This window comes from Tachypleus tridentatus, chromosome 6 (genome assembly GCF_004210375.1).
Source record: "Tachypleus tridentatus isolate NWPU-2018 chromosome 6, ASM421037v1, whole genome shotgun sequence".
Classification (NCBI taxonomy): domain Eukaryota; kingdom Metazoa; phylum Arthropoda; class Merostomata; order Xiphosura; family Limulidae; genus Tachypleus; species Tachypleus tridentatus.
In genome coordinates this window covers 20,975,585-20,995,573 of record NC_134830.1, presented here as the reverse complement: position 1 = coordinate 20,995,573, position 19,989 = coordinate 20,975,585, and the positions used below count along the sequence as shown (strand labels likewise).

The 19,989-nt window shown below is 33.8% G+C and overlaps 1 pseudogene across 1 annotated transcript in view; it reads right to left on the bottom strand.

Moving 5' to 3' along the window:
• LOC143252071 (uncharacterized) overlaps positions 1-19,989 on the bottom strand; it is a 94,458-nt pseudogene that overhangs the window by 15,839 nt on the left and 58,630 nt on the right. Inside the window, exons 7-13 of the transcript XR_013028810.1 lie at positions 17,335-17,657; positions 16,284-16,532; positions 13,967-14,314; positions 11,449-11,685; positions 5,694-5,993; positions 2,414-2,653; positions 388-630 (exon numbers count right to left, since the gene is read on the bottom strand). The product of XR_013028810.1 is annotated as an uncharacterized LOC143252071 (transcript). The remainder of the gene's footprint in view (positions 1-387; positions 631-2,413; positions 2,654-5,693; positions 5,994-11,448; positions 11,686-13,966; positions 14,315-16,283; positions 16,533-17,334; positions 17,658-19,989) is intronic.

The following is a 19,989-nucleotide window of genomic DNA, read 5'->3' as shown; positions in this document are numbered from 1 at the left end:
TAAACAGTAATTAAAACTAAGCACATAGTAAAACCTAAGTCTATTCTCTCCTAGAACACTCCAGGAGACAAACTACTTTTAGATTATAAAAATTGTAAACTGTAAAATAAAAAAAATATTTTTTATGAAAACGAGATTACTCATAACAAGAAATTCTGTTTAAGGTACATTGTGCTGCTATATTAAGAGCGAAAAGAAATTTTGGCACAGCGAAACGTTACATATTTATTAAATATTACAACGAACTAAATTTTAATAAATATTGTATTAAGAAGCATCATGAATCCCATCTATCTCAAAATCTCTTGCTTTGTATTATTAAACTACAAATAAAACTTTCAACTCAAAATCAATTACCTATATAAAGTCACACAAAATCTTAAATACCTGATGCATGTGGCTCCCTGCATATCCAGTGCACGCAGCACGTGTCCCCAGGAAGATGTCCTTTGTACGCTAGGGCTGGTGGACAGGGTAGACTAGGTGGAGGAATATTACCCAATGGTTGGCACCTGTTCTCACATGTAACGTTACCGTTGACGCAAACACATCGCGTTCCACAGTCTAATAACTCATCAGGAATACGCTGGAAGTTGTTGATTTTTATCCCGTTAAAACGACAGGACCCATCTACAGAAGTACATTTTTTTTTAAAATTAGTAATAAAAATTTGCATTAAAGAACTCAAATTAACCCATATTTCAAAATATTTAGATAGAAAAACATTTTACTTTCTAAAAAACCATCAGAGGATTGACTAACACATTACGAATTTTCTAGTAAAATATAATTTAGTTCTGTGTAACAATTTCTAAATATACAGTTTGTGAACATTCGCGACTTTTACGTCGAAATTTGATTTTGTATATCATAATTTCTTACAATTACATTAAAAATAGTTACATCTGGTTCAACGTAACGTATTGTGTTTAACGGGTGCATTTTGAAGCAGTGAAATCTTCCTTAACATTACCGACTTTAGTGTTTGTTTTGAATTTCGCGTCAAGCTACACGAGGACTATCTGCGCTAGCCGTCCCTAATTTAGCAGTGTAAGACTAGAGGAAAGGCAGGTCGTCATTACCACCCACCGCCAACTCTTGAGCTACTCTTTTACCAACGAATAGTGGGATTGAACATAACATTATAATGCCCCCACGACTGAAAGGGCGAGCATGTTTGGTGCGACGGGAAGTCAAACCCGCGACCCTCGGATTACGAATCGAGTTCCTTAACCACCTGGCCATGCCGGGCCCTTGACTGTAAAACAGTTAATTCTATCCAGCAGTTATGGAAATAAACAATAGAATCTGATTTGGATCTGCCTTAAATTTACCAACGTTATCTAATAGTTCTAATGATAAGCATTTCTTTCACTTATTAATCTATTATAACTCTAGTTGTAAAGATAAAGTCCAAAAATAGTATTTTAAATACTATTTAAATATTTAAAAGAGCAAATATTTCGATTGCATAATTTAGAGATAAAGACGAAATATTTTTTTATTACATATACTGATTTTCAGTTAAAGGCTGATTAAAAAAAACTATGATAAATACTATTTTACCAGCTTATTTTGACCAATAACAAATTTGACAAGTAACGTTCAGCCAGTGACTGTTGACCCATCCCACTTCTTCGGGAGTACATATTAGCTACAATGTTCTAAAATACATGGAATATCTTATATATTCAGACTATTTAACACTATATTTATTGAAACAGGTAAGTCAGTATTGTCATTAGGATCTCTAGTTTCGAATTGTAGTAGAAACTTTATTGAGTAACTCTGCGTTAAAACAAAGTATAGGCTGTCTTTTCTTCAAGGCAGTGAATCGTTAAAAAGTATTTAAACTTACCCCTGACCCACTGGGAGGTAGTATGAAAGAACCCGCGAATGTTAATTTTTACAGATTGTACGTTATATCATAAACAAAAGCAGTGAACATACGAAACTTGGAACCTCGATCATTGGCTTCAAACCTTAAATCAAAATGGTGTATTAACGTGCGTGTAATAATTTTTGACTCTTGCGTAGTGTTTTGTGCTCTACTGAGAAAGTAGTGTTCGCTGGATTGTGGTAAGTGGCGTCTATAGCGTTAATAATTGTTTTCCTGAATTATGAATGGTGAGAATTTATTACGCAAATAAAATATTGAATAGACTGAAAATAAACACACAAACACAGAATACCACACTTATTAATACATTTACGAAAACTAAGGATGATTTATATATTACGATTATAGATTTAAGAAGATAAAGAATAGCAGGTGTGAAAATTAAATAAATTATTCACCTATTTCTAAAGCGTTGTTTATTTCATAAATTATTTTAAATGTTTTAGATTAAACGAGATAATGCAATAAGGTTATATTAAATTTAACCATGATAAAGCTGTTGCTATTTTTTACCATTTTTGCATTTTGGAGGCGGGCAACAGTTGGGTGGTATTGGCTTAAAATTAGGATCTATATGCCACTCTAAACACTCGGTCACGTGGGGTGGAAAGTGATGCGGACATTCGATGAGCGCACAGTTGACCTCCAAGTCGGGACCACAATGACACAAAGATCGACATTCATCATGGAATTCCTCGCCGACCTTGTAATGGTTCCCCTTGAACGTGCATCCCATTACTGGTGGCTGTAGAGCTAGTGGGAAGAACAGTATGTCAGTTGGTAACATGAAGACGTCCATAGTGCGCAATGAGTTAGATATAATTCTAGCTGGTTTACATCTAACGATCACTTATAGCACAAAACAGCTAACGTTGCCAAGTTACGAGTAGAAGGCAAAGATTTCAGTGGAAGCGATTGATCGAGCAGTCTATCAGAATACATTTACCTACCTGTACACCAAATCTCGCGGGAATATTGGTAAGCAGCAATATACCTGCTACACGTAGTACATTATTGTCTATTCTTTACGACAGAAATCAACGTCCTGCTGTCATGGCAACGCAAAGTAGCTGGAATTAAACTTTCCTTCCGCTCTTTTGTAACCGGTTTTGTTATAAGAATAAATCGATTAAGAACTACAGTAGCGTGATTTGATTTCCATGACATGAAAAAGTTAAAAGGAACTAATGGATTCCTGTAACTGTTGTTTATTTTTAACTCGTATTGCTAGAATATCAGTTATATCTTTAGGAACATAATAAACCATAAAGTGATCATACCAACACGAAACCTTAAGATAACACTACAAATAACAAAGTGATCATACCAACACGAAACCTTAAGATAACACTACAAATAACAAAGTGATCATACCAACACGAAACCTTAAGATAACACTATAAATAACAAAGTGATCATACCAACACGAAACCTTAAGATAACACTATAAATAACAAAGTGATCATACCAACACGAAACCTTATGATAACACTATAAATAACAAAGTGATCATACCAACACGAAACCTTAAGATAACACTATAAATAACAGAGGTATCAACTATATAGAGACATTCCTTACACTTTAAATAACAGAGGTATCAACTATATAGAGACATTCCTTACACTATAAATAACAGAGGTATCAACTATATAGAGACATTCCTTACACTATAAATAACAGAGGTATCAACTATATAGAGACATTCCTTACACTATAAATAACAGAGGTACCAACTATATATAAAGACATTCCTTACATGTTCTATAGTCTGTGCCAAGACTGGCGAGAAATTCAAAACAAACAAATATATAAAAAATGTTCTTCAAGAACATTTCGAAGATTAAATTTTTGTTAGTTCCATTCAAACTATTCAAGTAAACATGGATCGAAATCTGACATACGAACTTATTATTCTGTCCGGCTTTTGTTACAAATGCTCTTGACCTTTCATGAGATAATTCAGCTGAGACCAAAATGTTCGTAAGAACATCTTCATACAGGATTAATATATAAAGAATAATTGTTTTTCAACTTTTTTTAAAATTTACATGAAATATGCCCCCCGCTGGTACAGAGGTAAGTCTGTGTATTTACAACGCTAAAATCAGGGGTTCGATTCCCCTGGATGAATTCAACAGATAGCCTGATGTGGCTTTGCTATAAGAAAACACACACATGCATGAAATACAGGAATAACAAACAAGAGTTTACTGGTCAGATTTCTAGTTAACTTCTCTAGAAAAAACAGGATACAATCAACTCATCCTTGTATTAGTTTGGCAGTCCATCCCACCTGCAGCTTTCGGGGCAAGCCATCCTCTGGTGATCACAACTACTAGTTACGTTTATAGTTAGCTTTTATGAATATGGATTAGATGGTGGGTCTGGGACAAGTGGCTCCGTTATTTGTATGGGATTTAATATCCCATCCTGATCATGATGCTACCAGGGATGGATACAAAGGGGGGATACATCCACCCACTGGTCATACCAAAATTGTGTAGGTTAATGGGAAATCAGAAATATAAAGTACTGATCATCTCAATCAGAATATTTTTGATTACGTAGACCACTGAGTGGAATTTCGCCAGGAACAAGGAGCTACCTCAGACTTGGGGTCGGGTTTAAGTCACTGTTACTTAGTCGATAATACCCCCACACACACCAAAAAATCCTGTATCCACCCCTGGATGCTACCAATGCTATGATGCTAATAGTTATCATGATACTACAGATATGTTAATGCTAATAGAAGATCTGGTTTGGTGCAACATATTCTTAGAATTAACTCTCAAGGCATTATGACATCAACAGTCAAATCACAAGTGGTAAGGCCTCATTTTGTTCTCCTTTTTGACAGAAAAGTTGTAAGTTGTATTGGCAAGGCCTCATTTCTTGCTTGCTTATAATATAACAGTTTATATCTTGTGACTGCAAGATATGTTAAACACGCCTGAATGAAATAACTTTTCAGGTAGTTCAGACATAATAACAATCGTTAAAAAATCTGATTTTAAAATAAATTCTAATTTATAAAATGATTTTTACAGTACTTTTCATGAGATTATTATTTTTTTCCCCTAACCTTCGATAATAAAAATACACGTGCTTATTTTACAAAAATGCACAGAGTGATGCTTTCTTCGAAAGGAAGGACCTGTATATTTTCTAATTAGATTTTTTTTAGGATTTTTCAGAATTGCTAAAGGTGTCATATAATATTTATTAAATATACAAGTTGCAGTGTGACCACAAATAAGGAAAACAAATTTTCCCAATAGAAACATTTAACACATAGTAGCTTGAACAAAATAAACAGTTATTGGTTTAAATAGTGATACTCGAGTGCCACTCTGACAATGCACTTAGGCCTCAATGTGAAGTACACACTTTTGCAGCAACCGGACGCGAACCATAGATCCTCTGTTTCAAGAGTTTTTGCGCTGATCACTAAGCCACTCTCTGTCCTTCTCTGGAGCGTTAGAATGATTAACCACATAGCTTTTTAAATAACTACGAGATGTACAAATAAATTAATAAAATCTAAATAACGTAATATAATTTACATAGTAAAAACGTTTAAAATGATATTATATAAAGAACATGTTTAGTTTTCATATACATAGGAAAGTTAAGTGGATTTTATAAAGGATTGAACAGATGCTAGCTTTAGGTCGGTGAAAAATACTTTCTCCACTTTAACAAAGGAATTTATATTTCACAACAATTCGGATTTTCTTTGAATGTTATACAATTCTAATTAAATATGTATTATTAATTTTCCACTTACGATTAAAAGAATTGGTGCAAAAAACATAAGGGCATAAACAAGGGTTGTCGTTAGGGGTGATGAGAATAGGAAATGGGCAGTTCGGACTAGACTGCAGGTCCTTTTTTGAAATCGACGGACAACCCTGTTTACATCTGACTACAGTGGACCCGTTTTTGTGAATTTCACAGTTACAAATTTTCTTTTTACAATCGTTTTCCTCCACCCACACTTCCCCCACAGCACGAGATTCTCCTCTTGTTCCTTTACAAATAGTCGCAGAGGGTGGGGCTAAAGTTGAGCTGCGAGATACCACAGGATCTAACAAAACAAAGAACATGCAATTTGTATTATGTTTATAGCCTATGTATCTATTCTAACCTTCTAGTTGTGCTACAAATGTACATAAACCACTTCTAATACCTATGTAAATGTATTTTTTGTAACCTCGTTGGTAGCAGATATTTCAAACTAAACAAGCAATAGAACAAACTTCACATTTAGAAAGATCGAAATATATAACAATGTATTAATTTTAAAGTTTAATTTATCACTTTGCGATATTTTATCGGAATTTACACTAACCCAGTTTCTGTAAACATAAAGTAATGATAAAAATGCAAACTTAGATTAGAATTTTATATCAGAGAAATTTAATAAGGATTGCATTAAAAATGGCAAATCCGAACCTTGAGTAATTATATTAGTGGCATGGCATGGCCAGGTGGGTTAATGTGCTTGCTCTTTCACCCGTGGGGGCATTATAATATGACAGTCAATCCTACTATTCGTTGGTAAAAGAGTAGCCCAAGAGTTAGCGGTGGGTGGTGATGACTAGCTGCCATCCCACTGCTAAATTAGGGATGGCTAGCGCAGATAGCCATCGTGTAGCTTTGCGCAAAATTCAAAAACCAAACAAACAATTATATTAGTTTCTTATAATATAAAAACAAACCGAAAAGAAAATAAATTTAAAAATAATAAACAGAAAACGCTGCACTAAATAAAAAGAGCTCAGGGTACAAGCTATAATGTAGAATATGAAATTTACCCTTGGTTTTATCAGTCTTAACCTCCAATCGCCAGTCTCACATAAAGAAGTAAAGTAAAGGAATGTCAATAGATATAGAATAGAAATCAAGATAGCGAGATAAGGGTGCTCAAGCCCACAACGTCCCACATCTATATTATCCTCCACTGCCTGCAGACAGTTGTGGAAAGGTGACTGCTCTCCAATGTGAAGAAAAAAATGAATTAAAAAGTAAGAACAAGGTACTACCATTCGGGGATAAGTAAGTTAAAAATTTATCTATTGAAGTTAACATTCATAGCCCATTATGGCAGAAAGACACCAATTCGTAGCCCAGTGAACGAACTATACTGGTATAGCTACCAACCATCACCCATTTATTACGTGTGCTGTAATTACGCTGCACTAAAAAGCCTTTATATGCATTATTGTATCAGTATTTCAACATTACTGATAAAATTTTGTAATTTATTACAAATTTTACAACATCTGAACAATTGCGAAGCTGTAATGCTTACAACAGAAAGGTGTAATACATTACTCTTAAAAGAAGGTAAACCATCAATTGCCAATATTTTCTTTATCAAGATATTTGTATTGATATTCTATATCAATTATTTTAATTTCTAAATCTAAACAAAAGTGTGCTTCTGTATTAGATACTGAAGTTTTTCAATTTCTAATTTGTTATAACATTATTTATTTCAGGAAACAGTTCGTTTCAATTGGAACACCTATTCCTTGTTTAAAACTCTCGTTTACGAAAAAATATATAATTATTATAAGTACAGAACCTTAATATATCTTTCATGTTTCTGGAGCTAAATTTTCTTTCTTCCGCGATAACAGAACTGTTCCATCAATGGATTTAAAACAAAGATTAAATCTTTTAATGGAATTGTGGTGTACAATACGGTGAAATGTTATTTATATGTTCACTCATTTTATATATTTTAAAAGAGGTTGATTACTTTTTATTATCCAAAAAGTATGTTTTTTTATTATTAACACTTACATTTTTAATTTTATGAAGTAAAATATTAAATAATTTATTTAATAATATAGCCGGTTGTTTAATAATTGTTTTTATTGAATTATTAATAAATCTAAATTTAATTAGAGATTTATGGAGTTTTGGAATAGCAAATATATATATATATATATATAAATATATGTAATGCAATATATAATTGATTAATTTGAAATGTACTTTAATATTTTTCGGAATGCTCGCATTCTACCGCGACTGATTCATTTTTTTTTTTTTTTGAAACATTAGTTGGTACTGGATGACTCAATGTTAGTGTTACCGAATCTATAATTGGTAATTAACAAATACTCTTTTTCCTAATATGGGTTACAGATAGTTCTTACTCAAGAAATTTTAATGTCTTATTAAGAAAACTCAGTGTGGTTTAAATATCATTGTTAGTAATTTAATATGGATTAAAAATAGTTAATTTCTTAAAATAGAAATTTTGTCTGGCTATGTGTTTTTCTTATAGCAAAGCCACAAAGGGCTATCTGCTCAGCCCACCGAGGGGAATCGAACCCCTGATTTCAGCGTTGTAAATCCGGAGACATACAGCTGTACTAGCGGGGGACATGAGGCTATAAATCATTATTTTGAAGAAATATAAGTTTATTTAAAAGTCCCTTCCTTAATTCCCGCCCTCCCCGCTAGTACAGCGGTAAGTCTACGGATTTACAACGCTAAAATCAGGGGTTCGATTTACCTCGGTGGGCTCAGCAGATAGCCTTATGTGACATTGCTATAAAAAAAACACACACCTTAATCACCTAGTGAATCGGTAGTAAATGTGAAGACTCATAATACTAAAAACTGGCTTTCAACACCAGCGATAGATACAGTATGGATGATCATTTACTATGGCTTTGTATTTAAGAATACATTGGTCTTTCTAGAAAGTAATTTTGCTTCCAAATTCTTCTTTCAGAAACGTAATGTGTTTCTTTCAGATTGTTCTTTTTCAAATAAATTTAATTTGGAACTTACTTGTCGCGGTAGTAGTGAACAGCAAGACGAAAGTGTTATAAACAGTGCGCTTCGCTTCTTCTGTGTGGGTATTTGGATATGTTAATTTCTGAATACTCAGGAGGGTCAGGTGCACGAGACCTCTTCCTCCATCCCTAACTTTGACGTCGTCTACTCTTCGGAGTGTGTTATTGGGTAGAACTTTGGGTCAGAGTATTACACCTTACTCAGGCCCACAGTGCGGGGCAGGATGGTGTGTTTGTTTTGAATTTCGCGCCAAGCTGCACGTGAGCGATCTGCCCTTAATTTGGCATTGTAAGACAACTAGTCATCAACACCCACTCTGGAATTACTCTTTTTCAAACGAATAATACGATTTATCGTCATTTATTACGCTCACAAAGCGAAAAGAGCTAGCATGTTCAATGAGACTGAGATATGAACACGTGATTCTCAGATTGCGAGTCATGCGCCCTACACCACGTGGTCAAAACAGGGTGGAAGTGCATATTAGTACTAAACCACATAATTAATTTGGGACCAGTAATTATGACAATAACTTGGAAGTTTGAACGGTCAGCATCATACTGCCAAATGAACCTTATACTAGTAAAAACACTGATTTATCAACACCAAGCATTAAACATTGAACATGAACGAGGTGCACATGAATATTCTACACAACCATTCCATAGAGTTACCATAAAAACCTTGGAATTTCAGAGGCAATAATTTTAACGGTTAAAAGCGGAACCATCTGATACTGAACTGTTTGTGCCCAATAGTTCAACAAATTCAATCAAATGTCTCTTTAATTCGCGGAATACATAACTGGTACTCCTTCTACAGTGAGAAGCTTCAGCTTTCTTGTTTGTTTGTTGTTAAACACAAAACTACTAATGAGCTTTTAGCATTTAAAGCCTTCAGACATTCCGCTGGGCCTTGTGAGGATAGCCTAATGCACATTTCACTTTACTTGTTTTATCAGTACAGTTTATCTGTGGGACTTCACCAAGTAAGAAAGCCTCTTATACACTCTGGTGTTAAACACATAGTTTATCTTACTTTAGCTTACACATGTGATTTTAACTCAAAATAACATGTAACGCTTCGTTACACTGAAATATACTCTAGTCTACAGTTATTTCACTACCTAGAGGTTGCGAGTCATGGATATTGCACTGAAAAAACACCATGACCATTTGCCAAAGGTCCCACGACAAAAAGACTCATTGAAAATATGTTTAATGCATTTTTTATAACTAATTCCGATCTGCAATAGACATTAGACATAAAGGTAATAAATTCAAATAAATGAATTTCAAAAGTCAGCTGAAACAAGAGAAAAATGTGTTTTTTCGCGAATCGTATGTCGAATAATTCACAAATAGATATATAAACAAAGTTTAACAGATATTCTCACGGGGTGTGAAAGATTGAGTAGGATATTTTGTATAATACTTCTGTATCAGTCGTGTTTTTCAGATATGATTCACCTTGATAAATAAGTTTGAGAAAGCATGCACAAATATGAGCTTTCATTTTAATCTGTGGTTACGATTATCCACTTTTTCTCAAACACAATAATGCACTGATTTTAATTAATGCTAAACAACTGTTCACGTAAAAATCAAATATCTGAAACTGAATTGTTAAATAATCTATACATTTGATGTAAAATAAAAAATGTACCATTTTTGTGAAATATTTATTTGTTTTTATTTACAGAAGAGATGTATTTTACATCCCTCCCACCCTTCAAAATAAATGTATTTACAACATTTGTTGTGGTATGAAAACCTTTTCTAAAGAACTTCATTCCTTATTCGCTTCCTTAAGTTTTTCCAAGAGAAACCGCGTCCAATAGTATTTCAACCACACTATGTCCGCTATAGCCACTGCCGTTGTGCAATTTAAATTATATTATATGTTCTTCTTCGTAAAAGAAAATCTTAAACTGTCGATTAAAGAATGTAATGTTTAAATACATCGTCAGCCTAATAAAATTATGATGAATATAACTTTATCATCTGCTTCCAAATTGATCTGTGCGAGATTTATCATTCCAAAAGTAATCACAAATGTATTGTTATTTCACTCACAGTATTCTAACTGTCGTTGACTCACATCTAAAAACTCGCTTTCTGCGGATTATCTCTGGTATTTTTACAGTTTAGCAACTCCATATGTTTGTTTGTTTGTTTTAGGAATTTCGCACAAAGCTACTCGAGAGCTATCTGCGCTAGCCGTCCCTAATTTAGCAGTGTAAGACGAGAGGGAAGGCAGCTAGTCATCACCACCCACCGCCAACTCTTGGGCTACTCTTTTACCAACGAATAGTGGGATTGACTGTCACATTATAATGCTCCCATGGATGGGAGGTCGAGCATGTTTGGCGCGACGGGGATGCGAACCCGCGACCCTCAGATTACGAATCACACGCCTTAACGCGCTTGGCCATGCCGGGTCCAACTCCATATGAAACAAACTGTTTGATCTCTTGAATCGAATAGTAGTTACTCCAATACGTCGAATGGTTTTATAGTATAATACGTTTATCAGCCATATAAGTATTAACGCGATTCTTTTGATAACACTTAATTTTTAATGTGACAGTGTTCGTTTAAGCAAACATTAAACATTACAGCAGTAATAGTCTAAAACGAAAGTTAAGTCTTCCAAAAATCAAAACAAAATCAATATATTTTATGAACTGCTCGTAAATTGCACATTGCATCAACAGGTCCTACCCTGAGCATGGGTTGGCTCATTACAGTAAGGCACAGTGCAACAGAAATCATCTGCGGCTGGACCCCATTTGCAGTGTTCGTATCCAATAGTGTCAATGTAGACTTCACACCGGTCCTGACATTCAAACACCCTTCCTTCTCGACAGATGCATTTGTATTCACATCCATCGTAAAACATTTCTCCAATTTCATAGGAACGGTTGCCATGGAAACAGCCTTGGAAGGTTTTCGTCACTTCTAAAGTAAAAGAAGTAAAACGAAATTTATCCAAAAAACACACAAATTGGAACTTGTTACAAAATTCTTTATCGTTAGATTTACACACTTGAATCTTAACTAGTTTTGATTTACATACGTTGCACAAGTAAAGTTATTCAAACACCTCTTAAAAACATGACATGATCCACCAAACACTCTCTGTCTGGAAGAAAACCACCTTATCACAAATTAGTGTATTAAAAACAACTGAAGTTTTGCTAAATCGTCGTCAATTAAATGAATTAAGAAAAATAAGTTGATGAAATTTACGTGTTTTGTCATATTACTTGGCTGACTGTTTGGCTGTTGTTATGCACAAAGCTAAAAACTGGGCTATTTGTGTTTTGCCCATAAACGTTATCAGATTTTATCTTTTAGTGATATCATTCCGCTAGATTACTAATGAACCATTAGAGGTACACTGTTTGGTAGCTTGCGACTTTCTTGGATGTGCTAGAAATACAAAATGTACACCCAAGCCCAAGTGCTGCTCAATTTTTAGCAATTTTCAAGATATTTGGTAATGACTCGTTGTAGCTATATTGCATACAGTATGACCAAATATGAACTCTGTGAGTCCTCTTCAGGCTTCCAATGAATACAGGTGGTTTGGAGTGGCTAGGATATGCAAACTATTAACCATCTCCGATAATGTTCTGTGCAGTTTTACTTGGTGTGAATTTTGTGAACACTAGAACCCTCATGGTCACTCGAAAATTTCGTAGATGTATAAGAACCGCTTCACCCAGCTGATGGTCGTAGTTAACACTCCTACGAAAAGTAGGGCCTAATAGGCCCCAGAGCAACTTGAAAGGTTATTAATATTAGGCTAATAATTTTGTATTTAAATGAAATTGTCATTTAAATCCATTAATGAATGGATTAACGAGATTCCCACTGTCCCTATCTACTATCTAGCAAAACCACAGCCAGGGGAACGGGCTTGGAGAAATCAGGACTAGAAACGTCTTTTCGTAGGAGTGTTAAAATGGGTGTGGAAATAGGTAGATGTAGACAATTAACTTCATTGTGATTGTAATGTGCTTGTTGTAAAAATGGTATGATAAGAGTGTTGTGATGTGAATTCTGTGTATGACGAATCCAAATCTCTATATTTATCAAAACGTTTAAAAGTTATAACCCAAGTCATACCATATAATTATATTTGGGATCTTCTGGTGACAGTTAATTTCAAAAGTTAAACCAATATATTCCAATTAAACAAACCTTTACAAACTAACACCATTCACTTGTCATATTCTCGTTGAGAGCATGTCTTGTAAAAAAAAAACATGATTTATTTATGTCAAAGGTCTTGCACCGTATTAGGACAGTGATTTCTCTGTCATTGGAAAGCCATGAAGATGTTTGGTGGATAGTATTTATTACACACACACACATGTAATTTCTAATAAACAGAAACAAACCCAAACAAAAATAAAACACGCTGCACAAATCAAAAGTGCATCCACATTTGTTGAAATATTGATGCAAAAATTAATAGTTAATGAGTTTAATAAATAAACTGTAAATTATTAAAATATTCCGTGATAAATATAAGAATGTGTTAAATAACTATAAAGAAATATAAGTCAAGAACATTTTACTCAAAGGTTCTGACAAGTATTTTTAGTTGTTAATAGGGTAACTTAAACAATGTGGCACTTTTTTATGCGGATTAACACCTTATCGCATATAAAGGTTTGTTTAAAGTCTGAAAATTGGTAGTTACAATGGAGTTAATGGGTGGTGGTTAGGAGATATCTAGTTAGTTTAGATAACTGATTGGCGCACTTTATATACTAGTATAACTTGCTTACTTGTCTACTAATTAGTGATTTACCACCGCAATGGGGGCTGGAATACCAACTTCCAGGAGGTAAATTTATCTTACTTACTCCTAGGTGGTAGTACCTTATTATTACTACTTCATTTTTTTATTCTTTACTTTGTAGAGTAGTGAGATTGGCGAATGGAGATTAAGACTGATAGACGGTGTATCCCCACCGCAAGTTGGGTCCTATTTACATTCACCTCCAAAACCTAGGGTACATTTTATATCCCACATTATAGCATGTACTCTGAGGTTCATTTTAATGTGCATAACGTTTTGGATTTTTGTTTTTATTTATTAGAAATTGTTAATTGTCAGATATCTTGGATTTGTTGTTTTTAACGCAGTCCTTTCTTTTGATTTTGTTTTATTTTACTTAACTACTGATTTTAATATTCTGTATATACATATGTATTCCAATACTACCTAAGGGATACGTTTTCACTGTAACAGTATTGCTAAACAGAGCATCGCCTGAATCCTGTTGGGTTAAACCTTCCACTGGAACTTTCATTACTTTAAGGTAATATTCAGTATTTGGTATCAGAGAAGATACGTTTATATTATACGTATAGGGTCCCGTAGCAAGCGTGTCATTCATATCGTATATTCTCTTTGTCCAATTGAGGGCACTATCATTGGATTCAGGAACTTGGGCTGTCCAGAGCTGAACCTTTGATTCCAGAGGTTTGTCATCATGTGACAACATCAGAAAACTAACTCGGGCAGTTGTTGCATTCATAGGCTCAACAGATTTGATTTCAATTGGTAAAGCTACATGAGAAATAAATGTATATATATTTTAGAGCAACAAGAAATAACCAGAAATGACTTGGATATCTAAAAGAAATTTTAATTTTCGAAATGATGCATAGAAAACTGGTAATATCAACTTAAATATATGAGATCTAATATAGATGAAAAACACAAATAGAGTAATAATACATATTCGGTTAACTGTACGAGTAAAAAATACACAAATAGAGTAGTAATATATATTCGGTTAACTGTACGAGTAAAAAAATACACAAATAGAGTAGTAATACATATTCGGTTAACTGTACGAGTAAAAAAATACACAAATAGAGTAGTAATATATATTCGGTTAACTGTACGAGTAAAAAAATACACAAATAGAGTAGTAATATACATTCGGTTAACTGTACGAGTAAAAAATACACAAGTAGAGTAGTAATATATATTTGGTTAACTGTACGGGTAGAAAATACACAAGTAGAGTAGTAATATATATTCGGTTAACTGTACGGGTAGAAAATACACAAGTAGAGTAGTAATATATATTTGGTTAACTGTACGGGTAGAAAATACACAAGTAGAGTAGTAATATACATTCGGTTAACTGTACGAGTAAAAAATACACAAGTAGAGTAGTAATATATACTCGGTTAACTGTACAGGTAGAAAATACACAAGTAGAGTAGTAATATATATTTGGTTAACTGTACGGGTAGAAAATACACAAGTAGAGTAGTAATATATATTCGGTTAACTGTACGGGTAGAATATACACAAGTAGAGTAGTAATATATATTTGGTTAACTGTACGGGTAGAAAATACACAAGTAGAGTAGTAATATATATTTGGTTAACTGTACGGGTAGAAAATACACAAGTAGAGTAGTAATATACATTCGGTTAACTGTACAGGTAGAAAATACACAAGTAGAGTAGTAATATATACTCGGTTAACTGTACGGGTAGAAAATACACAAGTAGAGTAGTAATACATATTCGGTTAACTGTACGGGTAGAAAATACACAAGTATAGTAGTAATATATATTCGGTTAAGTGTGCGGGTAGAAAATACACAAGTAGAGTAGTAATATGTACTTGGTCAACTGTACGGGTAGAAAATACACAAGTATAGTAGTAAAATACATTCAGTTAACTGTACGGGTAGAAAATACACGAGTAGTAATATGTACTTGGTCAACTGTACGAGTAAAAAATACACAAGTAGAGTAGTAATATATACTCGGTTAACTGTACAGGTAGAAAATACACAAGTAGAGTAGTAATATATATTTGGTTAACTGTACGGGTAGAAAATACACAAGTAGAGTAGTAATATATATTTGGTTAACTGTACGGGTAGAAAATACACAAGTAGAGTAGTAATATACATTCGGTTAACTGTACGAGTAAAAAATACACAAGTAGAGTAGTAATATATACTCGGTTAACTGTACAGGTAGAAAATACACAAGTAGAGTAGTAATATATATTTGGTTAACTGTACGGGTAGAAAATACACAAGTAGAGTAGTAATACATATTCGGTTAACTGTACGGGTAGAAAATACACAAGTAGAGTAGTAATATATATTTGGTTAACTGTGCGGGTAGAAAATACACAAGTATAGTAGTAATATATATTCGGTTAAGTGTGCGGGTAGAAAATACACAAGTAGAGTAGTAATATGTACTTGGTCAACTGTACGAGTAAAACATTAATATTCGCGCTATATAATGGAAGTAAAAATGTAAACTACTTTCGACACTAGACTTACAAATGAAGTTAAGTAATAAACTAAGCTCTAATCAGACATCGGAGGGGAATAACTTAAACTACGTTCTATATGAAACATGAGTAGAGTGAAATAATAAATTACGTTTAACATCATAGATACGATGTGCCTTAATACAAATAACAATATAAATCATAGTTATGGCTCGAATTAACGATGTGATACAAAAATGTTCAAAAAATATCTAAATTTACCTTTTACATCTATAGAATGTATTTCTGATGGTGTACACTCTACAATGTAACAACAAGGGTCATTTGGATCAGGAACTTGTTTACACGTGTGTCCACTCGTGTCTTGTAGGGAGCAACGTGGTAGACACGAGATCCTTCCAACATCTTCACAATGACAAAAGGCTTCACAACCGTCATGGAACTTTTCACCGATTTCGTATGTGTGATTCTTAAATTGACAGCCGTCTAACAGACGTGGAACTTTCAGTTCTGGCAAAATAAGACATAGTGCGTTATTTTGTGTGTGTATGTATGTTTGGCCCATCACTAATTCGCGTTCATTTAACGAACGTGTAAATTTAACTTCTGCCAAAATAGAATATAATCTGTACTTTCGTATGCCGGGTTCTTAAACTGACACTTATCTACGGTCGTGGAATCTAGAGTTTTAACGAAGTAGTAAGCTATAGGATATTTTCATGCATAATAAATCGACTAACTCTCACTTTACGATAATTAGTTTTGTTAAAATATCTTGTGTGGTTCTGGAAAGTTTAAAATTTGATAAAACGACTGTTCTCTCTCACATACGGCAAACATTTAAGCTTAGATTTTTAACTCATTTCACATAACGTTTAGATAGTTTGTTTGACGAAAGAAGTTTCACAGTTTTATGTATATTACATACTATGTAATAGAGCAGGATGTTTACCTATGAGCATGGATTTTTATTAGTACAGTTAATATGTGAAACAAACTGAAATGCAAATATATATATATATATATATATACACGCACATATTTGTCGTTACGTAACATGAGTCACGTGATATCTGAAATCTATTTAAATTAAGACAAAACTTCCATTCTTTGTGGGACTATTGGGACTATTCGCAATGCATAAGAACATATAATATACAGTATGGATCAGTGCTAAACACTGCATATACATTTCATACATCGTGCACTTATATTACACACAACCCTTCAAGTTGTATATTATTCTTGAGTAGAACCGATGACATTGACATGATGACCAGTTAATGTTGACCCAATTTGTAGACATTCTTACTTAATACTGATGTTGAATTCATCTCGCTCGTAGCCTCATCAGGTGTCACCAGTGGCATATCGCTCGTTTCGTTATCGGTATCCAATGCACCACTGTCGTTTCCTAAGAAAGGTGAAACTGTTGTGCTCACTGTCTCTCCATCAGTTTCGGCAGCGAACTTCGGAGTAAATGTTATGTCTGTCGATGATTGGTTGGTTGGGGATTCTCGTCTTGTTTTGCTTCTTCGTATTCTTTAGCAGACAGAGTATACTGGTCACCCATCATGGTGTCATTATCTGTTCTATCTGTAATCAGTGCTTCGTCCTCGAGACTTCCTTCTGATGCTAGACAAGTAATGTAAAAATGAAAAACGATTGCAAATAACAAAAGAAAGGTATTGAAAAATTAAATTGTATTACGTAAGGAAATACACACCTATAGAGGGAAGACAATAAAATAGTGAACCCCTTGAAAATGCTGTTAATTTTTTATATTGTTGATTAGATAAGAAAAAATATGTACCCGAACGCACTCGAGAAGATCTGTTCAAATACGATCCTAAATCCTAATTTTAACATCTGAACATTTCAACATTTAATTACATTTTTCATAAAAAGAGTTGTTCATCTGCTGTAGTTTCTCAGATCTTTTTAACTCCATATATCACTACACAATTATCAAACTGTGTTTCTATGAATAATCCAACATAAAAATGAAACTCGAAACAACACAAACCAGTTTCACAAGCTAATCTTTAGTCGCTGTTTCCTTGGAGTTTAGGCCTGCAGTGACCTGTTTGACTACCATCCTTCTTTGAGTACTTTAAGTTTATCTTCCGTGTTTGACTTGCGATTTTTTGTTAATCGATTTAACTCAGCTTATGAATTTTCAATGGGGTTAATATCAGATCACTGACCTGGCAAGTATATAACATCAATTCTCTTATTTATAAAATATCTTTTAAAGATTACACAATTACAGATACGTTGTTGTTTTGTATTCGGCACAAAGCTACGCAATGGGCTATCTGTGCTCTGCCCACCACATGTATCGAAACTCGGTTTTTAGCGTTGTAAGTCCGCGGACATACCGCTGAGCCACTGGGGGGGGCAATTGCAGAGAAACTTGCGTGATTGTTTTGAAGGCTAATTGGAATAATAAAACTTAAGAAACTACAGGAGGTATACAACAATTTTTATGAGAAAATGTAACTAAAATCATGAACATTTCAGGTATTTATGAGAACCAGTGTTATAATTAGGATTTAAGACCATATTTGAACACATTTCGTTTTACATATTTTTTCTGTTGTTTAATGAAAGCTATAACAAATAAACAACATTTTGAGGGGCGCATTGTTTTGTCCACCCTATGTATATATAAAACTACCTTCATTAATTTAATACTACTAGTTACATCTGGCTAATTGTCCAAAGTTAACGGTTGTAGAATATTCAGTTATCAATTCAACGTACAATTGCTTTAGTCAAAATGAATTACGTGTTTCCTGTAGTTAGAATAGAAATTTAATTTTACCCAACAATTTGTCACCCGCTGGTATAGTGGATAACTCTACGGATTTACAACGCTAAAAGCAGGGGTTCGATTCCCCTTGGTGGACTCAGCAGATAGCCCGACGTGGCTTTGCTAAAAGAAACACACACGTTTATACATTCTAGCCCCTCGCTAGTACAGGGGTATGTCTACGAATTTACAACGCTAAATGAGGGGTTTGATTCCCCTCGGTGGACTCGGCAGATAGCCCGACTTGGCTTTGCTATTAGAAAACACACACACACACACCCAAATAATGAAAAAAAATACAAACAAACATTAGGTAAATGTAGGTTCGTAAATGGATAATGATTCTAATTAACTTTGATTATGGATATTTCAAGTTGCCTGAAAAAAAATGTTTTTATCAGAACTTCTAGCAACGTTTAATAGACTTCTTGATTCTTGTATTAAATAATTTGTTTTATAACAATATTAAATTCACTTTTTCTTTTCGTTTTGAAAACATCTGTATTTCTCGATGCTATTTGAACTTAACTTAGATGAATGACATAAATCAAAATCACGTTTTCTTTCAACTGTAGATTTGAGATCAATAGATGAATATAAATAACGAAATATAATGATCAATATAGTTTAAATGTATTTAAATATCTCACCAGCTATTAGTAAATTCACTTCTTTTATAGCCTTTGTAATTGATTTTAGAATATTCTGTGTGATCTTCCCTCACACTGCATGAAATAATTTTATATAGCTGTGTTTATTAACCAAACTTTAACACATGTTTGTTCAAATACCTACACTGCAGATCATTGAGTAGTCAGATAAATGGAGCTCACCCTTGTATGTGTACCTTGTGGACTTTGAAACATCTTTCTACAGTGTAGATCCAGAGGTCATTTAGCAAATACTACAATATTAGCATTACAAACAAACACTATTAGTGCTTTGTAAGCTCATTCAGTAGCTGTTCGAAGGCCTAACCTGCTAGGTTATTCATAAGTAATAACTAAGTGAGGCCTTTCAAATCCAAAATGAAATGAAAAGAGGTTACTTGCTATCACCAGTTGTTTTCTTGTTGGTGATAAATGAATCAGTGGTCATTCATTTAGCTCTTTTAACACCTTGACTTCGCAGATAGCATGTCTCATGTAACAT